The 19,041-nt window shown below is 42.6% G+C and overlaps 1 protein-coding gene across 5 annotated transcripts in view; it reads right to left on the bottom strand.

The window, feature by feature from the left end:
* The window catches only part of RNF111 (ring finger protein 111), an 88,456-nt gene extending 69,713 nt beyond the window's left edge, over positions 1–18,743 (bottom strand). For all 5 annotated transcript variants that reach the window (XM_077472399.1, XM_077472400.1, XM_077472401.1 and 2 more), the window contains exon 1: positions 18,410–18,743. The gene's annotated coding sequence lies outside the window, so the exon portion shown is untranslated. The remainder of the gene's footprint in view (positions 1–18,409) is intronic.
* Positions 18,744–19,041: the final 298 nt, after the last annotated feature.

The following is a 19,041-nucleotide window of genomic DNA, read 5'->3' as shown; positions in this document are numbered from 1 at the left end:
ACTCTGTATAAGCCTAGCTTCCTCTTAAAGAAGGCAAAAAATAAAAACACCCTGTAAGGCAAAGGCATAATGAGCTAGTATTCATAGCATACTGGCTCATTATGAATAACTTACCTGAGAATGAAGCCCCCGAAACGGTCCTCCGTCTTCATGTCCGCAGCTGCCATGGATCCCGGAGTGACTTGCGGGTCTCGCTGCCCTGGCGCTGTGATTCGCCGGAGCAGCGATGACGTCACTCACGCGCATGCGCACGGGAGCCGACACTCGCTGCATATCGCCGCGATCTGCGGCCTGTCCAGTGCACCTGCGCACCGCTGTCTTCAGGTAAATATCTCCTAAACCGTACAGGTTTAGGAGATATTTCTTGGACCAACAGGTAAGCCTTAATCTAGTCAAAGTTGGTTGTAAGAGTTTACAACCACTTTAAAATGTTACTAAACCCACAAGAGTAAAATTAGTCTGTACATGCATTTAGTAAAGCATGCTTGTTCTACTCACTTTAGAGGTTAAGCCTGCATTGTGTAAAAAGGATGTTTGATGCCGTTTTCTGATTCTTACCTTCTCTCACTGTCACCAATCCCCCTCCTAATAGAATAGAGCCTTTGGAGTCACTCTGCACATGCTCAGTTTGGTATTTATTGCTAGTGTTTTTTTTTTTTTTTTCCCTTGGAAGGGTGCATGTGATCAGCACAGGGCTAATCAGCACTGTCCAGAAAGCCTCATAGAACAGTCAAAGCAGAATGAAAACCCCTCCAAGTTTTAGTTGGTGCTCGGCCGGACACAAATAGAAAGGGTATTTAGAAGTTTATATTTAGTAAAATATTTGCATTTCCATATTCTGTGTACTGTGGGAAGCTAGATATAATGAATGCAGGGTGCTGGGTTTAGTAACACTTTTATTACTGGATCCATTTATAAAAAGATTGGCAATAGCAATGTTGAATTTTTTTAGTAAGTTGATCCAAAAGCACCATAGTGACTCATAGCTTTACTGGATCCAAGCTCAGACTTGACTGTTAAACATGAATTTCATAATTCATGTAAGTATGTTAGCTTGCCATTAGTCATTTCTTACAGAGTTGTTCTTCAACACCAGTAATTTTATTAGGGGTTTCTATTGTTTGTCATGTCTACATGCTGCAGTTAGTTGTGACATTCACTATTCCAGGATTAAATCCACTGCCTCCTTCTTGTATTCTAAAAGCTATTCCAATGACTTGCTAAGAGCTATAAAATCTATCATTATAACAAACCGTTACTCAGCCTGGCTTGTAACTTTCCACTCACGCACATATTCAAAGATAATCATCATAAACAGAGAAAAAATTGCAAAATTCTTACACACATCAGCAAATTACCTGTAATGTATCCATTTGATTTCCCTCAGAGCTTTACTTTTAAGCCCAAACTAACAGATAGGTAACTAAATCTAGAGATACCAATTTTCCCATCAATGGATGGAAAGTTACCATCCTAGCTGGTCTTTCACCAGTAATATAACCCAATTTAAAGCAGACCTTCAATGAAATCCCACTAAACCCTATATTGCAAGACATGTTTACAATTTTACTTTTCAAATGACTTGTTATTCTGATAAACTATTGCAAATTACAATATACTGCCATAACACATGGCCAGGCAGACGGAATATGACACACAATGTATACTGTAATGGAAATTTGTATGTTCTGTATATAATTGTATTCTATTTTATATGTATTGAACAATGCCCTCACTGTGCACACGGCACTAATAATGTTTTCAGTACATGTTTTGCATTCTTTCGAGTCCTGATTAGAATTAGCCTGCCTATGTAACGCCCCTTGTTACCATAAACGTACAATTGTAATATTAATGTGATACCTACATAATCATGTGTATAAAAACCGTCACATGCGTCATAATAAAGGAGAACGGTTATTTGGAGAGATGCGGAGTATATATTTTGTGTCTGTTCCCTACTGCAGTAGTTAATAATTTGGAACCACTAATCAATATGAGGATAGGAGTTTCCCCATCGTCAAAATATCCATTTCATTGATTGAGCCAATGGGCTTTCAGGTTTTCCCTCTCTGTCGCAAGCCTAATCAATGGACAACAAATGAGCATAGCTAGCTTTGCCCAATGAGCAGGAAAGGGACTGTAAGGCTTTATATACACGGGACGTTTTACAAGCTCCCCTGAACGATTTAAAAATGGCAGATGGCAAACAAAGTTTAAAAAGAACAGTTTTGCTGCGTTTACAAGGCACGTTTGCATTTAGGAGGCTTTTTTTTTTATTTTTTTATTTTTTAACAAATAAAATAAAAAACGCCTATAAAACAAACACATTTAAATGCAAGTTACCACATTTACAAGCTGTTACAGGCATTTGGCATTTCACATGCCTCCGATCATACGTCCTGAACGCATTTTTCTTCCTTTCCATAAAAATGCTTCTAAACTCAACTGCCCAGAAACTACTATAAACGACCCCTGTGTACATATGTACTCATGAGATAATAGGAGAGTTCAGGGGCAGCTGAGAAAAAAAAAAAAAAAAGAAGGAAAAAAAAAAGCCCAACTGCTCCTAAACGTCCGTTTACCAGCAGCAGTGTACATGAGGCCTAAGAAGCTTAATCAGGAAAAAAGCAAGGAAGTGCAAATTAATAATACAGAAGAAACTTGGATTGGGAACATAATTTGTTGCAGAAACCAGTGTTAATTTTTGCAGCAAATTTTTTAAACTTAGTCTTAAAATGGCATTTTAGATTTAGTCCCATTTTAGTCTTCTGCAATTGTTTTAGACGTATTCAGCCTACTAAATCTCAAGTAGATTTTATATTTTTATAATACAGCACAGTACAAAGCACTGCTTGTGCACATAGGCGTAAAAAGCAGAATTCCAGAAACTCTTCTACTTTGTGAAAAGTGAAGGCACACCGAGTTAAGTCCAAGGAGATGCAGGACATCTCCTAGGCTTACCTCTATTTACATTTGCTAACAAGTTTATTGCTCTGCGAGAGACAAAGGATCAGGGAGGAGGAAACATAGCAGCTATGCCTGCCCCTCCGCTGCCCATTCACAGAAGCCTTTGTATTTTGTGAACGTGTTTAGTGTTACTCTCCAGAAACTACAGCGATAGATGTCTTCCAGGAAATCTATAGAGCCGTCAGATATAAATAATAGAACTAAGCCCAGCAGGTGTCATGCACCTCGATGGACTAAACTCATAGGTGTGCCCAAATTTTATTTATTTAAAACAGCCAAATTAATAGGATTCAACTTGAATGTACAAAACATCTTGCACCTGTGGATGTATTTCTGCATTCCTTGCAGCTACTCGCGCTTTTCCTGTGCCATCGGGAGGAAAAAAAAAAAAAAATAAATTATAGCATGCTGAAAAGCCAGGTGATTGGCACAGGCATCGCCAAACACTGAGAAACCCATTTCAATGCATATCCTACAAGATGCACCCTACTGATGTTCCTGTACAACTGTTTTTTTTCTTTTTTTATATGCAGTCAGATGCTTTAAGTCATTTGTTATGTTTGAGCGCACAAAATAAATAAAATGCTGCTATTTTTTGATCTGGACCATTTCTGGAAAATCATTCAAAACATATCTAAAAGACCTTGTGATGCTCATTACAAATGCAGAATTAGACATTTACTTACACAAAAGAAAAATAGTGTTCCCTAGTGCTAAATGCATATGACTAAACCACAAACACATTCACTTGAAATTGTAAAAAAAAAAAAAAAAAGGAAACACACATTTGAAGGTCTACATTTTCTAAAGTGCCCAACTGTGTATATAACCTGTTTCAAAAAGGAAACAGACATCTGCTGACATGTCTATGTGAATGATTCACACCTGTATTGCTTAAAATGTGTGAAGTGTTATTTAATGCAGAACGGATTTCTATGACTGATTACATAGAACAAAAATAGCTTTGTGTGTATACAGCATGTGGCTTCTGTCAACAACCCTCTTCATGCATTTAGTGAGCACTACACAAATCACAAATGTGTGAAAAATCATAGCTAACGCAAAAAAAAAAAAAAAAAAAAGAGCCAGTTTCTTAAAATAAGAGTGGGGTGAAGCCTTCATTAACCACTTCAGCGCTGGAAGATTTACCCCTCTTCATTTTTTGCAGATAGATTTTTATTTTACTAGTAATGGTGGCGAGCAGCGACTTGTAGCGGGACTGCGATATTTTGGTGGACAAATCAAACACCTGACACTTTTTGGGGACTAATGACACCAATAGTGATCAGTGCTAAAAAATATGCAGTCACTGTACTGACACTGGCAGGGAAGAGATTAACGTCAGGGGCAATCAAAGAGTTAAATGTAGGCCTAAGTTGTGCTTACCCATGTGGGGAAGTGCTTTCACTAGAGGAAGGAAAATATCCACATTCCTGCTTAGCAGAAATCAAGGATCCATAACATCCCCTGTGACAGAATGACAATTTGCCTTGTTTACATAGGCAGATTATCGTTCTGCCTCTGTTCTGTGTGAACAGCAGGCGCCAGCAGACAGAGTCCATGGTACCCCGCTGCTGGGCTCCCACTGTGCAAAATTATGTGATCTGGCACAGAGTGGTCGCCCTACCACAGGAGTTTACTTCCTCTTTTTTTCCCTGCAAAGGTAAAGCATAATGGACTACTGTGCATCGCATAGTAGCCCATTATGTGTCACTTACCTGACACAGGAGCCAGCGAAGTCGCCGCTGTCCCCTGTAGTCCGCAGCATCCATCTTGCTGGTGGCGTCTCGCAGCTCCGCCGCTGTCATTCGGCAAAGCCGCGATGACGTCACTCCCGCGCATGCGCACGGGAGTCGACAAAAGCGGCAGCTCCATTCTTGGAACTGCCGCGCTCAGTGCGCCTGCGCGCCGCTGTCTACGGCGCATGCGCCGTAGACAGCGGTGCCCGTTTTCGGGCAAATATCTCCTAAACCGTATAGGTTTAGGAGATATTGCTTGGACCTACAGGTAAGCCTTAATCTAGGCTTACCTGTAGGTCGAAGTGATTTGTAAGGGTTTACAACCACTTTAAGCCCACATCCATTGTGTTAAGCTGCTTAGTGTCATTTATCACTGTGTATACGCCCTCATGTGTGACTAGTCACATGGCCTGCCCAGATGTGATGGGGAGGAAATGCTCAGCATAGAAACTGAAAATTGAGCATGTGCAGAGTTGCCACCACAGCTGCAAAATCCCTAGCTAAATCTTACAGTGGCCGAGTATGAAAAGCATGTAATTCAGCATTTATTGGTAGTTTTTTTATGATGTGGGTTTAGTGGCACCGCATACTAGCTCATTATGAAATACTTACCTTAGAACAAGGCCCTGACATCTCGCCCAATCCATGTCGAGGGAGCCGACATGTTCCCCCGGCGTGTCTTCCTGGTATCGCGGCTCGGGCGCTGTGAGTGGCCGGAGCCGCGATATCGCCTGCCGTGCTTTCAGCCGAGAGTCCCCTGTGCGCATGTGCCGCTGCAGCCAGCGGCTCATTGCGAGGGGAATATCTCCTCAACCCTGTCCTCAGGGCCCACTAACAGGCCAAGTTTTATATATTACCTTGGGGGAGATGCAGACTAGAATACTGCAATCGCTGAGCAGCAAATGAGAACACCTGTGATGGACTTCAGTTATCTTGCAAACCTGGCCTGTTAGTGGGCCCTGAAGACAGGGTCGATGACCACTGTCCTAAACCATACAGGTTTAGGAGATATTTTTTTACCTACAGGTAAGCCTTATTATAGGCTTACCTGTAGATAAAAGTTATAAAAAAAGACTATACAACCGCTTTAAGGTTTTACATACCTGCATGTTAAAAATGTGACAATGTATCGTATACAGAAAAGAAAAAAAATGTGTGTGTATGAGTATGTGAAAAACACTAACATTAAATGCACCCAAGCATTTATACAAACATCGACTTATTGCAAAAATACAGTGGATGCAACGCGTCGGGAAGACTAACACTGCCTACTTTATATCGATATGCTTCTTAATGACTACTTAAATGTGAGTTCATTATTTTTATTTTAAATGGTATGCTATTTTGGCTTTATCCTTCCATTACATGTTAATTTTGGTTGATGTCGGAGACATCTCTTCAAATATTGTAACCACATACGCGCAAGAATTGGAGAAAGGGCGACCTCCACAGTGAAATTTAGTAGATCGGAGATTGCAAGGCCAGTGCCCCAGAATTTGGAGCAATAAGCGATTTATGACCCCTTGAACATATGTTTAATTGGGTCATTAATGTCTGGGAAGCCTACATTCTTTATGGTGATGGTACCAGCAGTGAATTCTTTGGGCATACCTTTTTGGAGGATCCTCAGATCAGTCCTAGTTCTTTTTGGGACTTGACTCCATACACAACGGACTTGTGATACGAACTATATCTAATCACTTTATGTATTATTTTTGCAATAAGTCGATGTTTGTATAAATGCTTGGGTGCATTTAATGTTACAGAGTGTTTTTCACATACTCTCTTATACACACACACACATACATTTTTCTTTTCTGTATACGATACATTGTCACAGTTTTTGTTAATGTACACATAGCGCTGCACTTGATATTTTTCACATATTTTGGCTAAAAACATCAATATTTTAGCGTGTTAGCGGCTTTGTTTTTACACATTTGGAATTGCGCAGTGTCACATTGGGTGTATTGAATACCTGCATGTTAGCCCTGGTACAGTAGGCTGAGCAAGCGCACATCACTGAATAAATAAGGCAACGCCGAAGCTAACGGCACTAACGTGCTGCTACTCTGCTCAGCCAATGACAGCAGCCCACGAAAGAGACCCGGAAGCTGGCCACCTGAAGGTGTCAGCAGCCAGTATGGAGTTCCACGGGACGGCAAATAGCTGGATTCAAAAAGTACAAGTCTGCTTTAAAAAGGCAATACCAAATAATTACAATAGTTTTCCTTTTTAATCTATGCCTTGCCCCTTGGTGTGTTTTTTTTATCGGATCAAATCTGTGTTCAAAACTGATGTGCAATTCAGAAGCTTTCCCATAGAAGGAAAGGAACCTGGAATTTGCATCTGAACAGCACCACAGTGCTCAGAAAATACACAGGACTCTTTAAATATGCAGTAAATTCACACTGCACAAATGTGAACCGGAGTTCTGCCAAAAACTGTCCCCCCATCGGATAGTGTCTGCCCCGTACTGCGCAGGCACATCGCTTGCACAGTACGGGGGACAAGGAGACTCCGAGTCCAGGTTCAAGTCCCACCATCCAAGTGGACATACGGTAGCACTTAGTAACGGGGCCGCTCGCCACGCTTCGGGCACAGCCTCGCTCTGCAATTTTTTATTCCAACTCTATGTCAACTTGGATGGTGGGGCATGAACCTGGACTCAGTGTGCAGGCGCCGTTCATCTTCAGAGACTTTCGGAATCTCCTTGTCTCCCGTACTGCGCAAGTGCAGTACAGGGCCGACACTATCCGACGAGGGACAGTATTAGACACAACACTGGCTCCATAGAAAAGGCAGCCTGCCAGTTCACATGTTATGGGAATCCGATGCAGTGCAAAATACATGCAATTCACATATGTGAACAGAGTGCATTCACAAATAGAGCTTTCTTTTGGTATTTGATCACCTCTGCAGATTTGAAATTTTTTGCACAAAAAAAGCCGACAATTTTGAAAATGTATATCTATCTTTCTGCTATAAAAAAAAAAAAAAAAAAATTAGTTTCTTCATCAAATTTGGCCAATTTGTATTCTACAACATTTTTGCTTAATATTTTCAATAATAAAATTGTTTCGATATTAATATACACTTATTGGGATTTTTTTCTCCCCCAACAAAAATTATGTGATTTCCGCAAAAAATTTATAGTGTCAAACCATGGGATAGATTTATGGATTTTTTCTAGTAATGGCTGCGATCAGCGATTGTTAGAAAAATGCACTGTCACTGTATAAAGGACACTGCCAGGAAAGAGGTTAACAATAGGTGCGAAGAAAGGGTTAAGTGCTTCTAGGGGAGTGATGGGGGGGGGGGGGGGGGGGGGTGTGGGTGGGTGGTGAACTGACTGGAGGAAGAGAGACATCCGTGTTCCTGATTAAAGCGGTAGTAAACCCGCTAATGTTTTGTTTTTTTTACCACCTGCAAAGGAAAAGGCATCATTTTTACCACCTGCAAAGGAAAAGGCATACTAGATCATTATGAAATACTTACCTTAGAACGAGGCACCGACATCTGGCCCGATCCACGCCGAGGTAGCTGACATGCTGCCTCTGCGTATACAACCACTTTAACAGGAACAAAAGATCTTGCTCTCCCTCTCCGACAGAACAACGGTCTGCCATGTTTACATAGGCAGACCGCTATTTCTCTCTCCTACGAATGATCGGTGGGTCCCGGCAGCTCAGTGCTGACCCGAGGAATCAAGTACAGGTATGTGATTTTGCCGCAGTATATGAACGTGGGGCGATCCTTAAAGCGGTTATAAAGTCTATTTTTTTTTAAATAACAAAAAACAAGTCATATTTACCTCCTTTGTGCAAGGGTTTTGCAGAGTGGCGTCGATCCTCCTCATCTGAGGTCCCTCCAGGCCACTCCTGGCTCCTCTTCTCAAGTGCCTCACAGAAGCGCTCGCCCCCCCCCCCCCCACTCCCATTGGATTTGATTGGCAGAAGTAGGAGCCAATGGCACCTGCTGCTATCAATCTATTCAATGAGGACCCGAGACCGCAGTTGGTGCTCACATCTGTGCACAGCTGGTGGTGTTTACATCTCGTTTGCTTTTTTCCACTTTAAGATAAGCACGCAGACTTTCATTTATTGTTCGAGGATTTCATTGAAGATGTAGTTCAATCACGGACACACAAGATGGGACTTTATTCACTCTTACAAGACTGGTTTATGTTGATTCACTTTGTACAGGAAGCGCTGCACATTATTTGCCATTTGTGTACAGAGTAGAAAGATCGCCCCAATTCTCAAAGTGTGACCGCGCTGAAAGCTGAAAACTCCCCTGTCAGAAAGGGGTATAAGTGCCTATTAAGCAAGTGGTTAAAGGGGTGGTAAAATTGTTCTGCCTATTTTTACCTACTGGTAAGCTTATAATAAAGCTTACCTGTAGGTAAAATGAATACCTCCTAAACATGCACTGCCTAGGAGATATTGCAGTGAGCAGTAGCTGGTGACATCACTGGCACATGCACTCTGAATGAATGGCATACCCGTGCCATTGCTTCAGAGATCTGTGCCACGCATGGAAGCGACGTCATAGCAGCTCGGCCAATCAGATGGCTAGAGCCAATGAACCCGGAAGGAAGACCAGGTGAATATGAAAGCCCTGTCAGTGGTGACAGCATGGAGGCCTTTAAATTAACTATTTCATAACGATATTACCTTGCAGGGTGCGATGGAGTTCAAAAGACATCCACTTTGCATATATGCGAACAGAGCCTGAATATAAAATCTCAACTCCACACAAATGGTTCTGTATATATGAAAACTGTACTACCTACTAAGGTTTTCTGTAGCTATCCATCCACCCAGTCCTGTGATTTACACAGCCCTGTCACACAGCACAGCCCTTTTAATAAGAAAAATACTTAAGAGGGGAGGTAAACAGCAGCTAGTGGTGTAAAAATGCAAAGCACCCCACACCACCACCATAGGCAGCAGCCCCCACAGAAAATAAAGCAATGTCCTCTCTTTACCCCCAGCTTGCTGACAGGACGAAAAAAAAAAAAAAAAAGACTAATCAAGTAGTCCCTCTGCTCTCTCCTCCTATCATTAATTATCTTGTGGTGGTTTGCACTTCTGCCTTGCAGCACTGGAGTCCCTGGTAAGGGCACTAACTGCATGGAGTTTGCTTGTGTGTTTTCTTTCCAAACTCCAGACAAGTTGGGTAATTGTCAATAATGTGAATGTGTACAGGTGTCCTTAGACTGTAGACAAGAGTTTGTGCATGGTTTATGCCTGTTCTTTCTCTGCCACTCCAGCACACAAAAAAGCTAGAAGATAACAGCTGATGTCACAGATGATTCTAAATTCATTGTGCAAGAGAAAAACACCTACAGCTTACAAAACACAGGTATAGAGTAGAGCTGCATCATTAATAGTTATTGCGGGTTTTTTTCCCCCTTGCGATCTTGACAAAGTATTTCCCGATTCTTTCTATGCAGAGAATTATCTTTGTTCTGCTGAAGCCAACAAAAGAAAGAGAAAAAAATAAAAACGCACCACACACAGGCAGTTTGCCAAGAATCACAACATTCTTTAACAGTGGAACTTAAAATGGAAGTAAACCCTTCCAAACAACTTTGACCTACAGGTAAGCCTAGATTAAGGCTTACCTGTAGGTCCAAGTAATATCTCCTAAACCTATATGGTTTAGGAGATATTTGCCCGAAAATGGGCACCGCTGTCTACGGCGCATGCGCCGTAGACAGCGGCGCGCATGCGCACTAAATGCGGCAAGTCCAAGAATGGATTTGCCAAATTTGTCGACTCCCGTGCGCATGCGCGGGAGTGACGTCATCGCGGCCTCGCCGTATGACAGCGGCGGAGCTGCGAGGCGCGACTCCCGTGCGCATGCGCGGGAGTGACGTCATCGCGGCTTCGCCGCTGTCATTGGTCAGAGCTGCGAGACGCCACCAGCAAGATGGACGCGGCGGACTACAGGGATCAGCGGCGACTTCGCTGGCTCCTGTGTCAGGTAAGTGACACATAATGAGCTACTATGCGATGCATAGTAGTCCATTATGCTTTACCTTTGCAGGGAAAAAAAGAGGAAGTAAACCCATCAGGGTTTACTTCCTCTTTAAGTATAAACATTTTAACTATTTGTCCTTTAGATCAAAAGGAATACACTTTGCTGTGTAAATGAGCGAAGCTTAACCACTTAAACCTTTTTCTGACATTTGTTGGTTTCAAGTTAAAATCTTTTTTTTTTTTGCTACAAAATTACATCTATATATCTCCCCTAGAGAATAAAATGGTGGATGTTGCAATAAAAAACACACAAACTAACCAGTTAAGTTAGCCCAATTTTTTTTGTATAACGTGAAAGATCTTACACCGCGATAATCAGGATCTTTATTCTAATAAAAAAATAAATAAAAAAGCACTTAAAATATGCTATGCTCGGGAGCAAATGCACAACATTGGATACCAAAATTGTAAATTCTTAGGTATTCAGGCATTTTTCTCTACTGATCTAAACAAAGCCTATTTGTAATGGACCTGTACACATAGGAACGTAAACTTAAAGTGGTTGTAAACCCTTACAACCAACTTTGACCTACAGGTAAGCCTAGATTAATGCTTACCCGTAGGTCCAAGAAATCTCTCCTAAACCTACACGGTTTAGGAGATATTTGCCGAAAGACAGGCACCTCTGTCTACGGCGCACTGAGCGCGCTGCGGTCCACGGCAATATGCCCCGAGTGGCGGCTTCTGTGCGCATGCACGGGAGTGATGTCATCGCGGCTTTGAATGACAGTGGCGGAGCAGCGAGACCCACCGAGAAGATGGATGCGGCAGACTACAGGGGACAGCGGTGACTTCGCTGGCTCCTGTGTCAGGTAAGCGACACATAATGGGCTACTATGTGATGCATAGTAGTCCATTATGCTTTACCTTTGCAGGGAATCAAAGAGGAAGTAAACCCATCAGGGTTTACTTCCTCTTTAAGCTGGCCATACATGGAGAGAAAAAAATAAAAAATAAAAAATGAATAAAAATTTAAAGTGTCCATTCAATGGCCCAATTGTTGTATCAGTAAAGTTTGCTATGAACTTCAACATTGTTCCAATTATCAACATGAACCCCTTCATGCCAACGTACAGCAAAAATGTGGCCTTCAGCTCTAAAGGGTTGTACTGGGGTGGCACATGCAGCTGCAAGCATCACCCCGGAATTTTTTATTTATTGCCAAAGGTCTGCTTTATTGTAATAACTGATGCAGCAAAACAGCCTTATTACAAAAAAAAAAAAAAAACTGCATTCCTGGTTAGTATTTTTACAAGCAAATATGTGCATATGTCACCTTCCCTTGACTACAGAAGAATTTGTACGCGCATGCATGTGCTCGGTCTCACTTTTTCCTGCCAGGAAATTCTGATGTTCATACCTGAGAGCAGGGTCTCCAAACTTACAAAACAAAGGGCCAGTTTGCTGCCCTTCATACTTTCAGGCAGCCCAACTGTGGCCAACCGAAGTAGAAAATGCCCCCACATCAGTGGGTGTAAACAATGCCATAGTTTTGGTATTCAGTGAGAGAAAAAAAAAATACATTGGTATCAGTGGGAGGAAGAAAGCCCCCTTATTGGTATCAGTGAAGGAATAGTGACCCAAGGGTTACATCCCTTTGCCACATACATGGAAACACTCTGTGACTTGTCAATTAATCTATGGGCCGCATTGCCGAGCCCCTGGCTTCAGTCTCTCCTGCGGGCACATTTTCTTTGCAAAACTTGAGCCTATTGAGGCTTTATGCTTATTTTGAGTAAAACCTTGTATATGAGAATTGAGGCACCTACAGATTTGTGCAACCCGTTCTTTCTTTACACAGAAGATTGGGAAGGGTGGACCAAAAGGGAAGTAGTCATGGCCAAATACCAGTCTGGGACAAAGCCACACAAACCAATGACAGGCATTTGTATGGAATTGTCCCAATACATCCATCTTTGATTTAATATCTCAGAATTATCAACTTACCACCCAACTTTTTGCTCTTCACCCCTGAGGAAAGTTTTCAGCAACTAGAAACGCGTCGGTTGGGGTCATCAGCTTAGAGTATGATTAATATTTATTGGTTGTTTTTTTTTAATGTAATTATGAGTATATAACATTTTGTTAAACCATTGGGACACTGTTTGCTTAGTGGCCCCTCTGGTTTTAATGTATTTACGTGTATCTTTTGTTTTGTATTTGTTAATAAAATATTCATGTTTTTGATTTGTGTGTGGTGTTGGTGGTCACTTATAATCCCATTTATATAGGGGGATTTTTTTGTTCAAGGGCTAGCTAAAGGCATACAAAGGACCACACCTAGCCCTCGGGCCAAAGTTTAGAGAACCCTGCCTTAGACCGGGTTCACAATGCAGCAGGGGTCCGGTGCGTTCCCATTTGCCGTTTCAGGTCCGGTTTGACCCCAATTTTTGGGCAGAATTCGGACCTTAAACAGACCAAAAGACGGACAGGACTCCTGTGCAATTCGCACGGAAGAAGTGTGAACCGGCTCCAAAGAGCGAGTCACAATCTCCTGCTATGCAAATTGGATGCGGGGAAGCACGCATTCAATTTGCAATAGTGTGAACCCAGCCTTAGATTACCAGGTGCAAGTACCCAACGGCTTCATTCTTACGAACATTTACAAAAAAAAAAAAAAAAGTATTTACAAGTATATTTTATTTAACGATCTAAGCACAGCTGCATTGCTTTCAATGAAGACACAGGAGCACAGACATGCGCTGCAACTAGATTACTGATAAAATCCAAAAAACTGCATCGGAGGACACGTGTATACACATATGCCAAAAGATTGGGGGGGCGGCAACAAGATCTGTAAATGGTTTACATGCCTGTGGGAGAGCGGCAGTGTGAAAGAGTCCTCAATTCTGGCCATAACACAAAGTTAAGTTTGAAATTTTTAAAGCGGGACTGTACTGGGGAAAAAAATATTAAAAGCCAGCAGCTATAAATACTACAGTTGCTGACTTTTAAAAAATGGACACTCACCTGTCCCGGGTTCCAGCGATGCCGGCAGCCGAGGCCGATCGATCGCTAGGCTCTCGGCTGCTGCCGCCACCATTCTAGGTGAGGGAATGAGGAAGTGAAGCAAATGGGCTTCACTTCCCGGTTCCCTACTGCGCATGCGCGAGTCGCGCAGCGCAATAGGAATTGTCCGCACTGTCTCTGGGACCCGTGTGTGTCCCAGCAGACAGCGCGGCAGGACAGGAAGAGGCATAGACTCCCACGGGAGTCTATGCCCGGAAGTGGGTGTAAATACCTGTCTTTGACAGGTATCTGCACCCCCCTCCCCCTGAAAGGTGCCAATTGTGACACCGGAAGGTTCCGATCAGCGGAATTTCCACTTTAGGGTGGAACCCCGCTTTAATTTTAAGAAGGTCTCTTCGATTTTCTAATTGTTAAACAAGAGGAAAGTTCATAACAAGTCTTAAAAATTATTGTTTTACTGAAAGGTAATTGATGTTTTTAACTGCTTAAGGACCGCCTCACGCCGATATACGTTGGCAGAATGGCGCGGCTGGGCACAATCACGTATCCGATTCTTTAAGTGCCCAGCCGTGGGTCGGGAGCGCGCTGCCAGCAGCGCACTCCCGACCCGGTCCTGAGCTCCGTGACCACGGGACCCGACTGCCGCTGGTGTCCCGCGATCGGGTCAGAGCTGAAGAACGAGGAGAGGTCTGTGTAAACAAACCCCCCCATGCTTCCCTGTGTGGCTGTCACCGATCCTCTGTTCCCTTTTATAGGGAAGGACAATCAGTGATGTCACATGCCAGGCCACTCCCCCTACAATAAATAAAAAAAACAAACACATAACGTCACACAACACCTACACTGCCCCCTAGTAGTCATCTCCTTCACTGCCAGTGTCACTTACACAGGAATCAGTACATTTAAATAGCACTGATTGCTGTATAAATGACAACGGTCCCAAAAATGAGTCAAAAACGTCCGATGTGTCCGCAAAAAAAAAAAATATAGCTGATCGCCACCATTACTAGTAAAAAAAAAAAATATATCAATAAAAATGCTATAAAACTATCCCCTATTTTGTAAACGCTATAACTTATGCACAAACCAATCAATCGCTAATTGCGTTTTTTTTACCCCCAAAAAATGTAGAAGAATACGAATCAGCCTCAACTGAGGAAAAAAAAAATCATTTTTTATATATTTTTGGGGGATATTTATTATAGCAAAAAGTTAAAAATATTGCATTTTTTTCAAAATTGTTGCTCCATTTTTGTTTATAGTGCAAAAAATAAAAACCGCAGGGGTGATCAAATACCACCAAAAGGAAGCTCTATTTTTGGGAAAAAAAGGACGCCAATTTTGTTTGGGAGCCACGTCACACGACTGCGCAATTGTCAGTTAAAGCGGCGCAGTGCCGAATCGCAAAAAGGGGCTTGGTCCTTTGGCTGCAAATTGGTCCGGGGCTTAAGTGGTTAATAGACTTTCAGCTGAGGAATTGAGACAGTCACCAGTAAATGGATTCAAACATGCTTGGGACAAACCTAGATCAATACTCAAGAAAAAAAAGTTATAAAATGAACCTCTAGAAGTTTTTACCCCATTCATGACCAGGACATTTTTTTGCTATTCAGAAGTGCACTACAGTAACTGATAATTGCACGATCATGCAACACAACCCAAATTAAATTTACAGATTTTTTTTCACACAAAGCTTTCTTTTGGTGGCATGTATTCACCACTGTGTTTTTTTTTTAATTCTATAAAAACGGAAAAAAAATAATAATAATATATATATATATATATATATATATATATATATATATATATATATATATATATATATATATATATATATATATATATATATATATATATATAAAACTTTCTCTAAAAACATATCTAATAAAATCTAATTTCTTCATTCAATTTAGGCCAAAATGTACTGTGCTAGGTCTATGGTAACAAAAATCCAATAAGGGCCAGTTCATACCACATTCAGTCCAGCATGTTTTTTCCTGCATCAATAACAAAACATGGAAAGTAGGTTCTATGGTTTCCAATGCCATAGTTCACACCATAACGGTTCCAGGAAAAAAAAAGAAAAAAAATAGGAGCATGCTGCATTTTTCATGCATTGTACTGTACTGAAATGTGGTATACGCATCAAAAAGGCACAGGAATGCATTAAAAAAAAAAAAAAAAAAAAAAAAAAAAGCACTGGACCTCAGTACAGTGGGAGAAAACAAAAAAAAGAAAGAAATCAAGCATCTGGAATGCATCAAAACCATGTTAGAAACACAACCAGAACGGATCTGGAGCGCGTTTTTTGGTTTGTGTGAAAGTTATAATGTAATACACACTATAGTAAATTTACTGGAATTTTCACAGCTATAATGTAATGGCAGTGATCATCGCTTATATTGGGACTGTGATAGAGTGGCGGACAATCTGGCGCTAACAGACATCTCCAGTGACACGAATATGGGGATCAATGATAATACTGTACACAGACACTATACTAATGACACTGGCAGAGAAGGGATTAACCAAGGCAATCAAGGGGTAAACTGAAAGTTTAACAATGTGTAATGTGTGCCGTTTATACTTTCTGATATGCCCGTTTTTTTCTTGCTTCTTTTCAGGGAGCACAAACAGCCAGCCTATGTACACAGAGTTCTGTGTGTGATTGGACACAGCTGACCTGCAGGTTTCAGCTGAAATCTGCTGCCCAACTCGCTTTGAGTCCAATCAACATACGGGGGGTCAAACCCCAAACCTGGCAGAAGGCCAATCTTATACATGTATGTGACTGCCTCTATCTGCCATCCGCTCACAAGATATTCACTGTGAAGCGGTCAGCAGAAAAAAAGGGCAGCCGCAATGGACCACTTAGTCTATTCTCTGCCATCACATTTCTGTATTAATGGGGTCAAACTGCCATTTGTTCACAACTGCAGAAAAAAGGAAAACTCGGCACAGGAGGGAAAATGCGATTTTTGTTCAGAAAATGACATGCATTCTATTTTATATACAGGATCCACGTACTACCTGATCCATGAGTTTATCTGCACTGTCAGGTTATTCTTTTTGGTTGGGATGGTTTGGCATTAAATCGGTCGCTGGGCGGTTTAACCCTGTGCAGGACAAACTGCTTGGCTTCTGTGCCAAGTTTTATAATTAAATAAAATAGATTGGTAAACAAGAAAAGATAAAATGTTCTAAGCAAGTGAAATTTTCAAATGACATCCAGTGAGTCAACGAATGTACAAAGATAATTTCTGTGAATATTCTTGTTTGGAAATGTGTGTGTGTGTTAGTGTGTGTGTGTGTGGCCAGCATAGAACAATAATAAATATATATAGACAAAGGTGAAGGATGGGGCAGACACCTGGCAATGTGCAGGGGACACTCCAGTGTGGGGTGTATATAAATAATGGGGTATCATTGATGAGAGGACACAGTGCAATGTGTGGGGGCTGGTGAGGGGTGTATATTAATGGGGTGTATACTAATAATGGGGGGGTGTCGATGAGGACACAGGGTGAAGCATGGGGGATGGTGCAATGTGGGGTGTCAGTGAAGAGGACACATCAGGTGATGTGTGGGGTGTATATTATGGGGGTATCAGTGATGGGGACATACACAGCGAGGTTTTGGGTATATATAATAATAGCGTGTCAATGATGAGGACACAGGGGGGGGGGGGATGTGTGGGGTGTATATAAATAATGGGGTTTCAGTGACGAGGACACGCGGGGTGATGTGTGGGGTGTATATAAATAATGGGGTATGAGTGACAAGGACACGCAGGGTGATGTGTGGGGTGTATATAAATAATGGGGTTTCAGTGACTAGGACACGCAGGGTGATGTGTGGGGTGTATATAAATAATGGGGTTTCAGTGACTAGGACACACGGGGTGATGTGTGGGGTGTATATAAATAATGGGGTATGAGTGACAAGGACACGCAGGGTGATGTGTGGGGTGTATATAAATAATGGGGTGTGAGTGACGAGGACACGCGGGGTGATGTGTGGGGTGTATATAAATGGGGTGTGAGTGACGAGGACACACGGGGTGATGTGTGGGGTGTATATAAATAATGGGGTGTGAGCGACGAGGACACGCGGGGTGATGTGTGGGGTGTATATAAATAATGGGGTGTGAGCGACGAGGACACGCGGGGTGATGTGTGGGGTGTATATAAATAATGGGGTTTCAGTGACGAGGACACACGGGGTGATGTGTGGGGTGTATCTAAATAATGGGGTGTCAGTGACGAGGACAGGCAGGGTGATGTGTGGAGTGTATATAAATAATGGGGTGTGAGTGATGAGGACATGCGTGGTGATGTGTGGGGTGTATATAAATAATGGGGTGTCAGCGACGAGGACACACGTGGTGATGTGTGGGGTGTATATAAATAATGGGGTGCGAGTGATGAGGACACATGGGATGATGTGTGGGGTGTATATAAATAATGGGGTGTCAGTGACTAGGACACACAGGGTGTACAATGCAGGGATGAGGCCTTCACACACACATTCGATGTGTTTCCGATGCTCAGGGAGATCCCGGATGTGACAACTCACAGAGGAAGCGACAACAAATGGTTTGGGGGTCACAGATGTAAATATCCCCCTCCCCCACCCAAACGATGCAGCCCGCCGCCCTCCCCCCACACACAAACCTTCCCTTACCGATCACAACTCGGCGGCCTCCTACATGGCCTCGTCTGCGGGAACCCGGGACAATCCGAAGCCCCAGCGGCTTCCTTCCCCACCCAAAGGGGCCGATGGCGAAGCTCTCCCTTGGAGGTGGGGGATGGGGAGCCTCCAGACGTTCTCCAGCTCCCGACGTTCGCAGCGCTCACACGTCTGAACAGTTACCGAGCACAGAGAGGGAGGTGAGGGCGAATGAGACGGCACCGAAGCTACAACGACCTCCTACACCAACCTCTTATCCACCGCCCGTCCCGGCCGAGCTCAGAGTCCTCCTCGGCCAGAACTACACCTCTCTCTGGCTCTCGCGATACTTCCCTGACACGAAAGGGAAGCGGAAAAGCCAAACTGCTGTGGCATTGGCTAATTAGCGGGCCACGTGACGCGCTCCGACAGCCATCTTTGTTTTGGGAATGGCTTGTTGTGAGGTGTTTACTGTATCACAGCTGCCGAATAAGCTATTTTTTGTAGCTGATGACTGTCACCGTTAAACTTCTTACAATATTATCAGTGACTTTTAAAGAGACATTAAAACCCAAAACAGACATGTATTATATCGCATACACTTACATGTGATGTTTATATTCGCTTTAGTTCCTTTATATTTGCTT

This window comes from Lithobates pipiens, unplaced genomic scaffold (assembly GCF_037356315.1).
Source record: "Lithobates pipiens isolate NorthernLeopardFrog02 unplaced genomic scaffold, aLitPip1_a1.2 Scaffold_8, whole genome shotgun sequence".
NCBI lineage: Eukaryota > Metazoa > Chordata > Amphibia > Anura > Ranidae > Lithobates > Lithobates pipiens.
The sequence above is the reverse complement of the archived record's forward strand: the minus strand, read 5'-3'. Positions and strand labels throughout refer to the sequence as shown.